The sequence below is a fragment of the Palaemon carinicauda genome, chromosome 30 (genome assembly GCF_036898095.1).
Source record: "Palaemon carinicauda isolate YSFRI2023 chromosome 30, ASM3689809v2, whole genome shotgun sequence".
Taxonomy (NCBI): Eukaryota; Metazoa; Arthropoda; class Malacostraca; order Decapoda; family Palaemonidae; genus Palaemon; species Palaemon carinicauda.
Window position 1 is genome coordinate 78,666,397 of NC_090754.1, and position 14,598 is coordinate 78,680,994.

The 14,598-nt window shown below is 48.7% G+C and overlaps 1 protein-coding gene and 1 pseudogene across 2 annotated transcripts in view; both read left to right on the forward strand.

Annotated features, from left to right (window-relative positions):
• stas (Transmembrane protein stas) overlaps window positions 1–14,598 on the forward strand; it is a 75,049-nt gene that overhangs the window by 12,554 nt on the left and 47,897 nt on the right. The window lies entirely within an intron of this gene.
• LOC137623943 (5S ribosomal RNA) lies at window positions 13,615–13,733 on the forward strand (annotated as a pseudogene).

The window sequence follows — 14,598 nt, forward strand, 5'->3', positions numbered from 1 at the left end:
CGGTGGGGTAGGGGAGTGGTAGCTAGCTACCCCTCCCCCCCTCACACACAGATGAATGCTCACTTTCACTTTTGGCTCGGACTGTGACAGACGTCTCTGTCTTGGTCCTCTCTTGGCAGCCATTGTTTGTTTTGTCTTTACTTAATCGCTTACTTTTCTTTTACTCAATATATATGTAAACATGTTTTCATGTTTGTATATGTATTTGAGTACTGTATAGAAATCAGTAAGTTTCCTTTTCAGATTTGTGTGTGTAGTGTACGATATCTACGATATCTACGTGGTGTCCTCGGCAGTTAGGCCACCACGGCGTAATTTTTATGGGTGGCGATCGAGTTTGACTTCGGTCTCTCTCTCTCTCTCTTGAGGTCGTTCACCCTTTTACTACGTGTTACTACGCCCTTGTAGCTTCCTTTCCGTGTGGGGGGGGTTGCTACGCCGTACGTTTGTCTCAATTAGTATATGAATCTAATTGTAGTTGTTTTTTTCAGCTTGTAGAACGATTCCTTTCGGGGTTTTCGGTCTTTCTTTAGTGTTCATTCATTTTTAAATTACATAGTTTCATAATTATAATTGTTATAATTCTGTTTTGGTTACAGCTCTCCTTCCGTGAGTGTAAGTGGTTGTGAGGGCACGTGCCTGTTGTGTAATTCTTGTTTCCTTTCCCTCGGGATTCCTCTTCGGAGCCTTCCCGGGGCAATGAATGTGTACTAATGAGTTTTGTTTTATTTTTTTACAGTTACCGATCTAGTTCGTTTCTGTAATATGGCAACGGTGTGAGCTGTCTTGTTGAGGCCTGGGGATTCGGCTGTTGCTGCCTTCCCCCTTATATTTTCGTCAGGGGCGTGTCTCCTTCTACTGGGAGTACTCCTGTGACGACGGACAGCTCTCCAGTTCATTTTAGAACTCTCAGGAGGCTTGCCTCCTTGGGCGGGTAACTTTCCTTCAGAGGGAAGTTTTTCCTGTCCAGGCTTGAGTTTTTCCCCTTTTGGGGGGTTCTTCTCTTGCCTTTTTTTCGTGCAACTATGCTCTTGGTGCTGAGCGGTCACACCTGCAGTTTCGCTCAAGGGGCTGGGCAACTGCAGGAGCCCCTCTTCGGAGGATTGCCTCTTAGGTCACTGGCTGACCAGTCTCTTCTACGAAGTGTTTCTCTTTCGTTCGCGAGAGAGTACACTCATAGAGACTTGTCTTCGGAGGATTCTTCTGCTGTTGTTGCTGTTGGCCTCCCTCGCCGTAAGGCCCACCGTCCGCCTCGTCGTAAGGGCCTCTCATCTCCCTATAAGGGTGCTAAGAAGCGCCTTTTTGAATCTCCGTTTGCAGCCTACAACTCCTTTTTCTTGATCTTCCGCCTTGGTGCAGATTGATAGCAGTCTGATCTCGTCTTCCGACGGGCAACGGTCTTCCCGATGGACAACGGTCTTCCAACGGACATCAGTCTCCCGGCGGACAGGCTACGGTTTTCCGATGGACATCTGTCTCCCGACGGACAACGTTCCCTTCAGGGCAAAGGGTTGCCTCCCACGGGGGTTCTTCCCTTGCGTGTCAGGGTTCCCCTGTGCGCCCTTCTGTTGTGTTCTCTCCTGCTCAGTGTTAGCGCACAGGCGCTCTCCTGCTCATCAGCGCTTACTGATTGCTAGCGCTCTCCTTTCGCCAGTGCTCTCCTGTTCGTCAGCGCTCTCATGATGATCATCCCTGCTGTTCCTGTTGGTTCCTGTGACGCGCCCTGTGCGCCCACGTTCGCCCTCGCGATCTAGAACTTCGGTTCAGGTCTGGGTCAAGGACTCTTCTTCTATGCGCAGGCTTCCACGCGTTGCCTTCTGCTCGTCAGCGATCATCAGCTCGCCAGCGATCACCTGCTCGCCAGCGTTCACCTGCTCGCCAGCGCGCACAGGCGATTTTAGTACAGTGAACCCTCGTTTATCGTGGTAGATAGGTTCCAAACCCGGCCGCGATAGGTGAAAATCCGCGAAGTATTGACACCATATTTACCTATTTATTTAACATGTATATTCGGACTTTTAAAACCTTCCCTTGTACGTAGTACTGTTAACAAACTACCCTTTAATGTACAGAACACTTAATGCATGTACTACAGTACCCTAAACTAAAACAGGCACAAATATTAAAGGCGATTTTATATCATGCGTTTCCTAAACACGCTAAAAAGCACGATAAAAAATGGCAACCAATGTTTTGTTTACGTTTATCTCTGATCATAATGAAGAAACAAACTCATTTAGTGTACACATATATGTATAGGTTAGTTTTTGCATCGATTATATTGATGTATACAGTATGTTGATTTTGTTATTACCAATGTTTTACTTAATTTTTTTTAGGACTTCCAAATGAATTGTTTATCTTTATGACGCCGCCTGAAACGACGGCGTCATAAAGTACGCTCAGTAAACAACCACGCTCAGAACAAAGAAGGCATTTAACGTGCATGATGAAAGTGATAAATAATGATATTTACAGTAAAAGCATTTACAAAATATGTTATTACAAATATTATTTACCGTATCTATATAAAATCATACAGTACATACTGTATGTAGCAAAGCAGGAAAACAATTTACGAGAGAGAGAGAGAGAGAGAGAGAGAGAGAGAGAGAGAGAGAGAGAGAGAGAGAGAGATTGTTTTACGTACGTAAATGTAAATTTTAAACAAAAAAAATATGATAGGTTACAACATGTATATTCTTCAGACTTTTAAAACCTTCCCTTTAACTTAATGCATACAGTACTAAACTATAAAACAGGCACAAATATTAAAATGTTAGAATATTAAAGTAAAAAATAAAGATTGTTACTGTACTCACCACGAAAGAAGTTCAAGAAAAACTTGAATGATGATGGCGATGAATTTGCTGCACAGTAGAAATGATGATGAAGCTGATGATGTCTTCTACTGTGCAGCCAATAATAGTATTTTACGTCTCTTCAGACGGAGGTGTCTTTTCCTGGGACACCTCTTCAACTTCTTCCTGAGACACTTCTTAAATTTCTTCTGAGGGCATTGTGATCGGAAGTTGCTGCCGCTGCTTCTTTTTTCGCAAGAGCATCCTGTAGGGAGCCATGTGTTCATCGATCTTGGTGCAGAATTGTACAGAACGAACCATATCCTCGTCCCACTCTTGCGACATTTCTTTCACCTCATTCGCAAGCTTGCAGAGCTTGGCAAGCCGTTCTAATGTTAAGACCGTTTCTTCGACATTTTCTTGGATCTCTTCCTGTGTTTCACTGTCTTCACTGCCCGATTTCGTCAGGTCTTCGAGGTCTGCGGCCGCGTAACTTCTACTGTCTTTTAACATAGTATCGAGAAGCGTCACCTTCTCAGCAATCGTCATCATCTTTCGGTGCTGTTTAGGCTCACTACCAGCCTTAGTAGAAGCAGAAGGCTTGGGAGGCATTGTACAGTAGGGTTTAACAGAAAGTTCAACTTAAAACAGTCACGCACAGCACAGATTAAAGTTCACAATTAACAACGTCAACACAGCGATACAGCGGGAGACAAAGTGACCGCGGAAAGAGATGCTGCGGGTTGGAGAAGCGGTCAAAACACCAATCAGAGGCTAGATTACAAAACTTGGGTTCTGATTGTCATCTATCAGCGCTTGAACCAATCACAACCCAATTCAAAGTACAAGATACCCTGCGTACAGTATACTGTACAGTAATAATAATAATAAATAATGATACTGTAATAATAATAATAATAATAATGATAATAATAATAATAATAATAATAACAATAATAATTTTAATAACAACAACAATAATACTGTAATAATAATAGCTTTACGTACGCTATTTTACGCTTTTGTTGTAGGATGTGTGTGTGTGTCTCTCTCTCATACGCTTATTCGAAATGTGATTTTTTCAATATTAAACTTACCCGATAATCATGTAGCTGTCAACTCCGTTGCCCGACAGAATTCTACGGAAGGGATACGCCAGCTATCACTATACTAGAAGGGGGTGTACTCACCAGCGCCACCTGTGGCCAGGTACTGCAGTACTTCTTGTTGACACCACCTCAATTTTTCCTCTGTCGTGCTTCCGGCAAGACGTTCTTGGATACGCTTATAATTTTGGAGTATTGTTCACGGGTTTTGGTGAAGTATTTCTCTAAGATTTCAGCTTTCGCTATACTGGAAACTTTTCTATTAGCTTAGATAGCTTTTATTTGGTTTTGATTAATGGTTAACGATCTTTTGCTTGATTTGGAATCCCCCTTGACTAGCTCTTTGATTCAAGATGTCTGACCTTTCACAAGCCCCACCCCATAGACGATGTAGGTCTTGTAATAGGCGTATTCCGAAGGCCTCGGTTGATCCTCACACCGCTTGTTCTGACTGTAGGGAAAGACCCTGTCAGTTGGAAGATCGATGTGAGGAATGCGCCGGACTTTCGGAACTTGAATTTGTTCGATTCCTGAAATATTCAACCAAGTTAGAGAGAGAGAGAGTTAGGAGGAGTTCTTCTCGCTCTTCGCTTTTTTCCTCACCTCATGATCCTCAACCTTTTCCTCCCCCTGTAGTGGCTACCCCCGAACCTACTATTTGTGCTCAACCTGATATGTCCGATGTTTTGCGTGCCATTCAGGCTTTAGGTGACAAAGTGGAATCGGTGGTTAGTGACCATAAGTCTCTTTTGGCAGACGTCAAAGAACTTAAGGTCAAAAGTGCAGAGGGAGGTGATAGTGCCAGTGCTGTGCCAAGTGCTAGTGTCAGTGCGGTGCCGAGTGCTAGTGTCAGTGTCAGTGTTGTGCGTGAGGGTACTTCTGTGCGTGCCAGTCGTCCTCCCAGTCCGGGACCTCTTGCAAGCTCCCAAGCCCAGGGGAGAAGCAATGTCGAAGGGCAAAAGGGTTCGGCAGGCCTTGATCGGCGCACAGAAGTATCCTCGGTGGTTGCGGGCGTGTCTTACAGAGACCGTCACTCCCACCCTCAGACGATTGAGCCCTTATTTTCCTCGTCTGCAGAAGAAATGTCGGGGAGGAAACGCTGGACTCAGGTCTCAAGACCTCTTAAATGTAAAGTCCAGACCTCAAGAGTTCTACAACCTGGATGCAGTCATTGGATTAGCTCTGACTCTCCGCAGTCATCAGGTGACTGCACACCTCCTAAGAGAGGTAAGGCGATGCCTCAACAGACCTCATCTTCTGTTAAGGCTTTGCCTCAGCAGACCTTAGCGTCTGTTGACCCCAAGATGACTTTGCTGCAGTCCATGCAGTCACAGCTTGCGGTCTTAATGCGTGAGTTTCAGGCTGAGAAGGTTACACCTCCTCCTGCGAGCGCTCCGCCTCACCGCAGTCCAGTCTGCCAGGCGTACGAAGTTGAGGTTCCTCAGGCTACCTTACCGCGTTCTGAGTTGCCAGTTACCAGCGGTGTGCAGCAACCTCCGCCTTCCTTAAGACAACCTCAACAATGGGAGCAGGAGTCTTATGCCTTACTTCCTCTTCTTCCTCTTGCGGTTAGACCATCGAGGCAACAACCTCTTGAGGTACGACAACCTCTTCCATCCATGAGGCAGCCACCTCAGCTCTCGCTGCAGCGACCTCAACTCTCCTCAAGGCGAGAACCTCAACTCTTAAGGCTAGCTCCTCAGGAACCTCAACTCGCGAGACAGGAACTGCGTTCTGCGCAGCCGCTACCTCAACTCTCGCAGCTCACACCTCAGGAACCTCAACTCGTTCCTCAGGAACCTGCTACTGCGCATCCGCAACCCTTTCAGCAAGCGCAACTCTTGAGACAGGAAGCTCATGCTAGGAGTCAGCCACCTCAACCCATGCGCCTACCTTCCTCTACTCTTCTTGACCAGTCTTTGCAGCCTGAACCTCAGGTTTTAACTCAGCAACAGAGACTTGAGGATGAAACCACAAGTGTTTATGCACCCGCTTGTTCAGATTCTGCTGTTCAGCATACCGCTGTTACTTTACCTCTCACTTCGCTACACTCTGGTGATGAGGTTTCTGAGGAGGAAGCTGCGCACCTAGATCCCTCTTCGGACGTGGAGGAACCCAAGTATTCTCCTCTACCCATTGACTTTCGTAAGGTCCTAGCTCTTTTCAGAGAGGTATACCCGGACCATTTTGTTTCTGCTACCCCCCGCTCTCCTCCATCTGAGTTTTCGCTGGGCATGCAACCTGTTAAGTCAGCCTATACTAAGCTCGTCTTTGCTAGATCCTCTAAGAGAGCTTTAAGAATATTAGGGGATTGGTTGCAGTCCAAACAGCAACTAGGGAAGACTTCCTTTATGTTCCCACCTACTAAGCTCACTTCTAAGGCGGGCGTATGGTATGCCACAGGAGAGGAACCAGGCTTGGGAGTCCCTGCCTCTGCCCAGGCTGACTTCTCAAGTTTGGTCGACTCTCCTCGTAGATCAGCGATGAGGCGCTCTAAGGTCTGCTGGACCTTTTCCGACTTAGACCACTTCTTAAAGGGTGTATTTCGTGCCTTTGAGATTTTCAATTTTCTCGACTGGTGCCTGGGGGCCTTGAGCAAGAAGACCTCCCCTGCGGACAAGGACTCAGCCATGCTTATAATGTCCTGCATGGATAAAGCTATTCGGGATGGGTCCGGCGAGCTTGCATCAATGTTTGTTTCAGGAGTTCTTAAGAAAAGGGAGCAACTTTGCACTTTTCTTTCTTCCAGCATCACACCTTGTCAAAGGTCTCAACTCCTTTTTGCTCCGCTTTCTAAGTTCTTGTTCCCCGAAGAGCTTATCAAGGATTTGTCTGCGGCCCTGATTCAGAAGGACACTCATGATCTTGTGGCCTCTTCAGCTCGTAAGACTAAGGTTGCTCCCTCAGTTCCCAGGACTTACCGCACCCCAGTGGCTGATACTCCTGCTACAAGGTTTATTCCGCCCTTTCGTGGCAGAGCCCCCAGCCGAGGAAGCTCCCGTCCAGACTCTTCCAGGAGCAGGTCTAGGAAAGGTCCCAAGACTTCAAAAGGCAAACACTGACTCTCCTCCTCTCCAGACAGCAGTAGGAGCCAGACTCAAGACCTTCTGGCAATCTTGGGAAAGAAGAGGTGCAGACGCCCAGTCTGTCAGGTGGCTAAGGGAGGGTTACAGGATACCATTCTGCCGCAAACCCCCTCTGACCACTTCTCCCATCAACCTCTCTCCCAACTACAAGGAAAAGGACAAGAGGCTAGCGTTACACCAGGAGGTGTCGCTCCTGTTACAGAAGAAGGCAGTGGTTATAGTCCGGGACCATCAATCCCCGGGCTTCTACAACCGTCTCTTTCTGGTGGCCAAGAAGACAGGAGGTTGGAGACCGGTGCTGGACGTCAGCGCGCTCAATGCTTATGTCACCAAGCAGACGTTCACTATGGAGACGACGAAGTCGGTCCTAGCAGCGGTCAGGCAGGAGGACTGGATGGTCTCGTTGGATCTGAAAGACGCTTACTTTCACGTTCCTATTCATCCAGACTCCCAACCTTTCCTGAGATTCGTTTTTGGAAAGGTTGTGTACCAATTCCAAGCCCTGTGTTTTGGCCTAAGCACAGCTCCTATGGTGTTTACGCATCTGATGAGGAATATTGCAAAATTCCTCCACCTATCGGACATCAGAGCCTCCCTTTATTTAGACGACTGGCTGTTGAGAGCCTCCACGAGTCGTCGCTGTCTGGAGAGTCTCAACTGGACTTTGGACTTGATCAAGGAACTGGGTCTATTAGTCAACTTAGAAAAGTCCCAGCTCATTCCCTCCCAATCCATAGTTTACCTGGGAATGGAGATTCGAGTCAGGATTTTCGGGCTTTTCCATCGGCCCCAAGGATAAGCCAAACCCTAGAATGCATCCTGAGCATGCTGAAGAGGAACAGTTGCTCGGTGAGACAGTGGATGAGTCTAACAGGGACCCTGTCATCGTTAGCCCTGTTCGTCGAGTTAGGGAGACTCCACCTCCGCCCTCTCCAATTCCATCTAGCAGCTCATTGGGACAAGGATTTGACGCTCGAAGCAGTCTCTATTCCTGTCACCAAAGAGATGAAGACCACTCTCTTGTGGTGGAAGACCAACCTCCTTCTCAAGGAGGGCCTATCGTTAGCGATTCAGACCCCCAATCTTCATCTCTTCTCGGATGCATCAGACTCGGGCTGGGGCGCGACCTTGAACGGACAGGAATGCTCGGGAACATGGAACAGGGAACAGGAAACGCTCCACATCAACTGCAAGGAGCTGCTGGCAATTCATATGGCCCTAATGAACTTCAAGTCCCTCCTGCTAGGCAAGGTGGTGGAGGTGAACTCCGACAACACCACAGCCTTGGCTTACATCTCCAAGCAGGGAGGGACCCATTCGAGGAACCTGTACGAGATAGCAAGTGACCTCCTCATTTGGTCAAGAAGTCTAAACCTCACTCTAGTAACGAGGTTCATTCAGGGCAACATGAACGTCTCAGCAGATCGCCTAAGCAGAAAAGATCAAGTCATCCCCACGGAATGGACCCTTCACAAGAGCGTGTGCAACAGACTTTGGACCTTGTGGGGTCAGCCTACGATAGATCTGTTTGCCACCTCCATGACCAAGAGGCTTCCTTTGTACTGTTCCCCAGTTCCAGACCCAGCAGCAGTTCATGTGGATGCTTTTCTGCTGAATTGGTCCCATCTCGACCTTTACGCATTCCCACCGTTCAAGATCATCAACAGAGTCATTCAGAAGTTCGTCTCGCACGAAGGGACACGGCTGACGCTGGTTGCTCCCCTTTGGCCTGCAAGAGAATGGTTCACAGAGGTACTACAATGGCTGGTCGACGTTCCCAGGACTCTCCCTCTAAGAGTGGACCTTCTACGTCAACCTCACGTAGACAAGGTACACCCAAACCTCCACGCTCTTCGTCTGACTGCCTTCAGACTGTCGAAAGATTCGCTAGAGCTAGAGGCTTTTCGAAGGAGGCAGCCAGAGCGATTGCCAGAGCAAGGAGGGTATCCACTCGTAGAGTCTACCAATCCAAGTGGGAAGTCTTCCGAAGCTGGTGTAGAGCCAATGCAGTTTCCTCTACCAATACCTCTGTAACCCAAATAGCTGACTTCCTATTACATCTAAGGAATGAGAGATCCCTTTCGGCTCCTACGATTAAAGGGTACAGAAGTATGTTGGCTTCAGTTCTCCGCCACAGAGGTTTGGACCTTTCTTCCAACAAGGACCTTCAAGACATCCTTAAATCTTTCGAGACTTCTAAAGAACGTCGTTTATCCACTCCAGGCTGGAATCTAGACGTAGTCTTAAGGTTCCTTATGTCTCCTAGGTTCGAACCTCTCCAGTCAGCTTCCTTCAAGGACCTTACCCTCAAGACTCTTTTTCTCGTCTGCCTTGCAACAGCTAAAAGAGTTAGTGAGGTTCACGCCTTCAGCAAGAACATTGGGTTCACATCCGAATCTGCAACATGTTCTTTACAGCTCGGATTTTTAGCTAAGAATGAACTTCCTTCACGTCCTTGGCCTAGATCGTTTGAAATTCCTAGCCTTTCCAACATGGTGGGTAACGAGCTAGAAAGAGTTCTTTGCCCTGTCAGAGCTCTGAAATATTATCTTAATAGGTCAAAACCTATACGAGGACAGTCAGAAGCCTTATGGTGTGCAATCAAGAAACCTTCGATGCCCATGTCCAAAAACGGAGTTTCTTATTATATAAGGCTTCTGATTAGAGAAGCCCATTCTCAAATGAAGGATGAAGACCTTGCTTTGCTGAAGGTAAGGACCCACGAAGTGAGAGCCGTAGCCACTTCGATGGCCTTTAATAAGAACCGTTCTCTGCAGAGCATTATGGATGCAACTTATTGGAGGAGCAAGTCAGTGTTTGCATCATTTTATCTTAAAGATGTCCAGTCTCTTTACGAGAACTGCTACACCCTGGGACCATTCGTAGCAGCGAGTGCAGTAGTAGGTGAGGGCTCAGCCACTACATTCCCTTAATCCCATAACCTTTTTTAACCTTTCTCTTGAATGCTTTTATTGTTGTTTTTTGGGTTGTTACGGTAGGCTAAGAAGCCTTCCGCATCCTTTTTTGATTTGGCGGGTGGTCAATTCATTCTTGAGAAGCGCCTGGGTTAGAGGTTGTGTAGAGGTCCTTTAGTATGGGTTGCAGCCCTGTATACTTTAGCACCTTAGAGTTGATTCAGCCTCCTAAGAGGAACGCTGCGCTCAGTAAGGAAGACGAACTTATTAAAGGCAGAGTAACGGTTCAAGTCGACTTCCTTACCAGGTACTTATTATTTCATTGTTATTCTGAATAACTGATTATATGAAATACGGGATACTTAGCTATCTTTTAGTCATGTACACTGGTTTTCACCCACCCCCCTGGGTGTGAATCAGCTACATGATTATCGGGTAAGTTTAATATTGAAAAATGTTATTTTCATTAGTAAAATAAATTTTTGAATATACTTACCCGATAATCATGATTTAATTGACCCACCCTTCCTCCCCATAGAGAACCAGTGGACCGAGGAAAAATTGAGGTGGTGTCAACAAGAAGTACTGCAGTACCTGGCCACAGGTGGCGCTGGTGAGTACACCCCCTTCTAGTATAGTGATAGCTGGCGTATCCCTTCCGTAGAATTCTGTCGGGCAACGGAGTTGACAGCTACATGATTATCGGGTAAGTATATTCAAAAATTTATTTTACTAATGAAAATAACATTTTGCAACAAAGAATATTATTGGATGCAGTACTACGTACGTATACATACAAAAGATTCATGGAAAAGAAGCACTTCCATTACATTTGTAGTACAGTAGAGTAGTAGCCAACAGCAGCCTTATACCATTCTAATATGGTATGACTGCATCTGATTTGCGTTTCATGTTCGATTTAATTTTACTACGTACTGTATACAGTACTGAATTATCGTATGATCACATTCTCTTTTCGTGTTTTATTTCTTTCTGTGCTTAATTATATGTCATATGTAATGCAATGAAAAATCAGTAAGAGCAGATATTACTAATTACAGTATTAATGGAATTACAGGTAACAAAATATCGTATTTGGGGTCTTCAGATATTGCGGTATTTTCAAAATTTCCGGAAAATCCGCGATATGTATATATATATGGGTTATGGAAAAAACCCGCGATGGTCGAACCGCGAAGTAGCGAGGGTTCACTGTATCGCCTATTCAACAGCGTTCTACACGTCAGCGATCACCTGTCTCTCGGCGATCTCCGGATCGCCCGCGCGTGTTACAGCCAGCACGCCAACGTTCCCCAACACTTCTGAAGGAACATGGTTCGCCAGCTACTAGCTCGCCATCGCCCACCTGCGCATGCTGCTCGCCATCGCGCGATCGCCCACCTGCGCATGCTGCTCGCCATCGCGCGATCGCCCACCTGCGCATGCTGCTCGCCAACGCGTCGACATGCCACAACGCGCCATCGCCACGATCGCCTGTTGATCCATATCGCCAGCGGTCTTCCTCACTATCGCGCTTACACTTGCGTTCGCCGCCTCGGACTCGCGCTCATTCACCTGCCCACCCTCGCGACCGCTCGCCTGCGCGCCCGCGCGACCGTTCTCCTGCGCGCCCGCGCAACCGTTCTTCTGCGCGCCCACGCGATCGCTCGCCTGCGCGCCAGCGCGACCGCTCGCCTGCGCGCCCACGTGCCTGCACGTCTACGCTCATGCGCACATGCTCTCCAATGTTCGCCCCCGTGCGAACTAACGGCATTCCATCGCGCGGACGGACTGTGTTCCGTCGCGCGAACCGACGGTGTTCCGTCGCGCTAACCGACGGTGTTCCGTCGCGCGAACCGACGGTGTTCCGTCGCGCGAACCGACGGTGTTCCGTCGCGCCAACCGACGGTGTTCCGTCGCGCGAACCGACGGTGTTCCATCGCTCGAACCTTCAGTGTTTCTTCGCACGAACGTCGGCTTAATTCTTGCAGTATCCATTGCTCGTCTATGGGTTATCGCTCGCCGACCTCCAGCTCTCGCCCTTCCTACCACGCTCGCTCTCCTTCTACGCTCCTTCGCTCACCTTCGTTTGCGTTCCTGCGTGACCACGCATGGGCGCTTCCACGTTCGCCCACGCGCAAATCTTTGAATTACCATCGCGCGAGCTCCAGGCCGATTGCGACCACGATTCCCATTGGGGTTTTCGCAGCATGGCCAGCCTGGCGAGTTCTTCTGGAGCGTATTTCCAGAACACGGCCTCACCCCGTAAACGCAGGGCATAGCACTTGCAAGAATAGGAAGAAACTTCAGGGAGGTCTGAGCAACACTCCTCTTTCCAGAACCTGGGTTAGCCCTTCCCCGTCATTCCCTGGAAGGATTTTTGGCGGGGGGCTTTCCGTTCGAGATTTCTCCATCGGCCAAGGGGTGACTGCTTACCCCTTCCTCTGGGGGCTTACCAGGTCCTTTCACTCCTCGGTTACGGCCCGAGGTTTGTTTCAAGGAAGCTACAGGAAGATCATGGGTACTTTCCTCCTCTCGAGCTCAGGCACCTTGGCCTTTCGTCGTTAAGTATCTAACTTGCGGACAAGCTCAATGTTGTACCATCTGGACGCGCTGACTGAGGGCTTCCTTCGGGTGTCTCATCTGTGGAGGTCGACGACCTCAGACACCCTTCCATCCTTGAGAAGAGTTTGTTTGTGCCCAAGGACAGAGACTTAGACAGCGGCTCTGCGGAGTAAATCGACTTCCGTTTTCACTCCTCCAAGGCGCTTTCTTCCAGACTCTGCAGGGCTCCAGTGCCCTTTTCTTTCAACCACGTCGGCCTAAGTTATCGGATACGACAATTGGGACAAGGTGTCCAATTGCAGTTTCCTCCTGTCAGGAACAGATGGCACAGGAGGCTCCCCCAGGGGGGCATAGTCCTAAAAGGAGCGGCAGAGTTCACGAACTCTAGGATTGCAGGTTTCTCGCTGGGAGGATGCTTAAGGGTACTCATCCGGATGACAGCTTCCCGATGCCCATTCCCGCACAATCTCTGTGATCAGCCAAGGATATCGCGCCTGCCGTCTCTGTCAGTGAATTCAGTGTCTCTGAACCTCTATGCCATAGCGTCGGCAAGAGTTGCCCGGTTGGGCAGAATGATCCATACCTTAGGCGAAGGTCCTCCATAGGATCATCGACGGCTTCACCCCCGGCCTCTTCAGTCGATCCTTTCTTGTAAGGAAGGATATGAGAGGGGAGTTCCGTAGTCGACCTCTCAGCCCTGATCAAGTTTGTTGAACAAACTACGGCCAGCGTAGAACAGCAGAATCGATCAGACTGGTAACGAGGCGACAGGACTCCTTAAACCCTGGATCGGAAGGACGGGTACTTTCAGTTTCCATTCCATCCATCTTCCAGGGAGCTCGTCGAATTCAGCCTAGACTGCAAGTATTCCTGCTTATGATGCAGTGTGGCTATCCCGCCGTGGCATAGCAGGTTTTTTTCCCCAGAGAACTCTCCCTGTTTTCCTCATGGTCGCTCAGGTGCAGGCTTCCGCCGCCTCTGCTTTTTGGAGGGCTGGTCAACTCCGGTAGGCTCGGGTTCGACCTTCTTCAGCGCCGGGACAAGCTTCCGGATGCTTACCATGAGTGTGGGTTCATTGTATTTTGCTTGGAGCCTTCTCTTCTTCTGCCTCAACATCTGGAGTATCTGGCCATGATATTGAGTCAACGGCCTTACCACGTTGGAAACCCCGCTTCTCGTCCGTCCAGCAAGGTTAAGCAACGTCGGTTCTGGTCGGTACTTGGATGGGTGACCACCTGGGGACGCCAGATTCTGTTGCCACTTCCTCCGAGCCTTCCTTTCAGTTGACTGTGGCAAGACTGAGGAGAGTCGCAGTACCTGTTCTCAGTCAAGCAGAGCTTTCAGCCCTACCTTGGAAAGTTTCCTAGTTCTCCTTTCCTCATTGACCCGTCTATAGTCCGAACGGTCGCCTCAGGATAAGTTCCATGTGGGGCGGTCCAAGTTCCGGTGGTTTCAGGCAACGTTTAACCGGACTTCCTGGCCCCTGTGGGACCAGCGGAACTATTAGACCTGCAATGGATGTTGACCTATGGAACTTCTTGATGGTAGTGGATATTCTCGTCCTTTCCCCACATTCTTGATGCTGTTCTCGGACTCGTCAAAGGAAGGGGGTGGGTGGGGGCATGTTCCGGTCCAGGCCTATGGTCAAGACCTGAAGGATACCTCTCCATCATTCAGGCAGGCTTAGGGGCCGTAGTCTGGCCCCTCTACAGATCCTACAGCTCCTGCCAAGTTGCCCCGTGCGCGTCGACTTCATGATTTTGGCGTGTTCTAACCAGCAGGGGACGCATTTTCACACCTTCACATCTTGCAGTAGAGATACCGGGATGATTGAGATTCTCTCAATACCACCATCGGCTCTCTCATTCCAGGCAGAGGAATGTTCTCTCCGACTATCCGAGCAGAGCCTCGTAGAGAGAGTGTACCTGGGGGTCTTTGACCTTGAGTAACCAGCAAGTCCTGGTCTGGGGGACCTGATCGCGACAGCTTGGAACCTCAAGCTTCCGCTGTTCTTCCCCCCAGTCTCAGACCCCGAGACTCTGGCAAGATGCATTCCGGTGATGGTGGGACAACTTCAACGGCTGCGTCTTCCCTCCTTTTTGTCTGTGGACAATGGGTCTCAACA